The following is a 4104-nucleotide window of genomic DNA, read 5'->3' as shown; positions in this document are numbered from 1 at the left end:
AAAGATTTGACTACTACAAGTAATGAGTTGAAACAAGTTGTTCAATAAATAAACCATCTTTTCCTAACAAGCAGTGTTAATTAATTAACAAGATTAACATTAATTAATAACAGACTTGCCCAGAGATTCCAACAGGATCTCTATTACTTTCTATTGTATACCTACTTGTTTGGTATCTTCTAGAGCACCTGGAAACACAGATTCCAGCCAGTCCCTTACCAGCTGAGGTGGGATATGCCTGCAGGTGTGCAGTGAAGGAACCTCTACCTGCACAGGAGTTGTAGTAGCTTCCTCTGACAAGAGGCTTCAAGGCACACACGTGTTTCCTAGACTACCATTCAGATGGGGAGAGCCAAGTGGGAACTGAGGCAACTCACATCTTCCCTATACTCTGGAAAACAAAAGCAAAACAGAACTGAAAGCAAGCAGCTTGGGCAGACACAAAAAGACAGAAAAAGAGCCTGCAGGACCACAGGGCAATGCAGTAGGAGCAAAGCACAGAACCAGCCCTGCTGAGGGGGGCTGGTTGCAGGCTATTTGGTGGGGCAAAGCTGGGGAAAAGTAAGCAGGAGAGAGTGCAGCAGGTGCTTAGAAAATGGGATGCCTGAGACTTTCATGGTGAAGGAAGGGATTCAAACATGTAGGAGAGGCTAAGGGTGGTGTGAGAAGATTAGATGTCCCAAAAAACCACCAAATAATGGAAGCTTACTAATGCCACACATTCTGGGACATGCTGAGCAAGAGGAAATCTTGCCTGGAAGGATCTCAGCAGGGTTCAGCAGGTCTCTGCCAGCTGAAGAAACAAAGCACATCATTGTAACTTAATTATGTGAAGGGAACCCTTGGCCAACGCTTCCAAAGGAACAAGTCAGTCCACGTGGAAAGGCCTGAAGGCAGGGAGGGCAGCTGCACCCAGGCACTCGTGGGCGAAGGGCTTCCCTACCCCAGCCTGTGCAGGGAGATTCCCTGTCCCTCAGTCACAGCAGAGGTGGCTCCCCAACTTCATGCAGCTGCTGGCATCACTTCCCAAGATAGCAGCCACTGACTTCTTCCAAAGATTAGTGGAATCCCTTGGTCAGCCTTATCTGATCAAATGATGGGAGCGGACTTGGTAATGATGCAATCCTGCAAGACAATTCAGGAGAGCAGAAATGCAAAGTCTGCCTCTAGGATTCTGCTGACATACAGAGCAGGCATGCTCCCTGCTCTGGTGTACCAGCACCTTGTATGTCAGGCAGTTCTGGTTTCTGCTGCGAGGCTCAGCCCATCGCCCTCTTCAGTCACAGAGAAAAGCTGAAGCAGAACCCAGAGCAGTACAGAAGCTCACGAGCTGTTTCCCTCTATACAGAATTCATTTTAAGGCTCATGGATTCTGGTTTTAAGGCTCATGGTTTTACTTTTGGCAAAGCAAAATTTACATATTGGTCCTGCCATCATGAAGGCAGAAGAAGTGAGTATCCAAATCACAGAAGTCACTTCAAAGCAAGGTCACCCAACCATGGCTGGCTTAATTCTCTATTTGTCAAAAGTCTTTTCCCACCAAGAGAAATAGCAGCTTCATGTAAACTCACTACCCTGCTAGAAAAGAGGGCCTCTCCAGCCATCAGTCTTCCACTTTATTGCTGTATTTTCACGTGTCAATAACTTACACTGTCTTTTCCACAGACATCAGCATAATTTTGGACATTAACCCACAAACCATTTGAGGCAGGAAAGCATGCCCACCTGGACATTTTCTGTGCTGTCCATACAAATTGGTAATTCACAATCTTGTAGATCTCAGGTGATCTGAGAAACAAAGGGCTAAAAAAGCTGAACACTTCCAGCTGAGGCTACCCCAGCCCAAGTAGTGGAAACTAAAGAACATGACAAAGGAAGAGAGCTCTCAAAGGTTTTAATTTGTTTATCCTGATTGGTGGAGGACACAACAGTTCAGGAGCTCCGTCTTCCTTTTCAAGAAGTAACAGAGCAATTAGCTTTCCAAAGGGCTGCTTGTGTTAAAAGGAAAAAAGAAAAAAAAAAAAAGAAAGCCTTATTTGCTGTACGTGTAAGATACAGAGATAAAGATTTAATTGACACCGTGCCCTCCAGTAGCTCATTTGCCATTGACCAACAGGTTCATCAACAACAGAAAGCTAACAGGGCCCTAGCACTAGTCAAGTCTTCCCCTACACTTGCTGCTTCTACCAAATCCAAAAGCCACAATTTTCTGTTGTAGGATTTTCAAAGGATGTCACATACTCACAGAGTCCATGCAAAAGAGCAAGACTAGTGACAGTGATTCCCCCCGACCCCCATCAGCTTAATGCAACCCTGATGATGGAGAGGGAATTTCCACACTAAAGACAAACTGTTCATCAGACTGACCAGGTGGCAGCATTTGAAAGAGGAGGGAATAGCCTGGTACACAGAGAATGGATCTTCAAAAAGTCATCCTCTGAACTAGATAGACTCAGTTCAATTGGAGTACAGAAGTCATATCTGAGTGGCAGCTTTGGAAGAACCAAAGGGTCACAAAACACTAGCAGGTTTTTTGGCAAGGAAGAGCTCTTTAACAAACTCATCCAAGATGAGGAGGCCTGGCTACAGCCAGCTAGAAAACCTCACATCTGCCTGTGCTTATGTCTAAATTTGATCTTAGAGAGAACATAGTAAAAAATCTGTTACTGACATATCTTCCACAGATCTTTTATAATCATTCCTCCCTATGTTATACTTTTTGAAGAGAACAGCCTTTTTTCATTTTTTAAAGTTTGCATTTTTATCTAAACTCATTCTGAAAATTGGGAAGGCAACGCCAAGATTCCTAGATAATACTGAAGGAATTCTCACTAATGGGTGGAGGAAGACTACACTAAGATACACATACATCCCTTAAGTGTACCCAGTGGAAAATAGCTCAAAGCTTTGCAGGATCTCCAAGAAGCATCTCAAAACCTGCAACTACAGGCATGGGAAGCTGTTTTGTCAGGAGTCTGTTAGGCTGTCTGGTTCGTGTTGTTGATTGTGTTTGGAGAAGACTAATCCTTAACGACCAAAGACAGCCTCTGGCAAGCATCAGGATAAAGGCTTAACAAGCCTGGCAGCATGCACGAGCAGCAGTATTAGGAAATCACTCACTTGTGGCAAATCTTATCCTTCAATATGTATTCAGAATTACAGAAGTATTACTTCTGTGCTGATGATACACCCCGCATAGGAGCTGTCAAGGACAGATCAGGCTGGCTATCTCCTTTCATAAATTCTCTTCAACTGAGCCACAGTTAAGACAGAAGACCAAGTATATGCAACTACATGCATGACTCTGGGGTACCTTAATTTCTGTTGCTTTAAATGGAGCTGAATGAGCCTCTACATGTTCTCTCCCAGGCTTGTTCCATGGATCTTTACATTGCTACTGCAGGAAAGGAGGTACTTTTGTGACTCCAACTCTTACTCTGCAAAATACTTTCTCCTACATCAAAGCAAATAAATTTCATGCTTTAGCCTTATTCATGGAATGGAGCAAATGTGCAGTGAAAACCACACAAAGGAGCTCTTTTTTTCTGGAAGCCTGCATGCCCAAAGCAGTTAGTTCATCCTTATCATGCAGTCCTCCACCTGTATCAAACAGATAACCTGCAGAGCAAGTTTTGCTATTTGCTTTCCTTTACACAGAGGCATGTTTGTGAGTGAAAAATGTGAGCAGGATTAAGGGAGGGACTTAAGTCCAGATGGGAATACATGCAAAAAAACCCACCTTTCTCAAAAATATCAAAAAACCTCTGGAGGAAGAAGTGATGGACAGAAGCACTAGTGTCTGTGAAATGCCAGAAAAAAAAAATTCCCAATTTTTGCATAGGAAGCCTATGCAAAATTCCCTTTCTCCAGGAACCTTTACAAGCACCAAGCCCAAAGGACGGCAGAAGTTTTTTACACAACTCTTGTCCCTAACTTTATTGTAGGGAGAGAGGCAACAGAGCAGCATGCACATTTCTGCAATAATGAGTATCTTCCTGAAGAGAAGGCAAAGAGTTCTCTACCTTTTGGGCATGCAAAATTACCCTGTCTTAACCTCTAGGAAACACAGCTTCAGGCTTGTGGGTGCTTCTCTGAAAAAGTGCT

The sequence above is a fragment of the Catharus ustulatus genome, chromosome 4, assembly GCF_009819885.2.
Source record: "Catharus ustulatus isolate bCatUst1 chromosome 4, bCatUst1.pri.v2, whole genome shotgun sequence".
Taxonomy (NCBI): domain Eukaryota; kingdom Metazoa; phylum Chordata; class Aves; order Passeriformes; family Turdidae; genus Catharus; species Catharus ustulatus.
The sequence above is the reverse complement of the archived record's forward strand: the minus strand, read 5'-3'. Positions refer to the sequence as shown.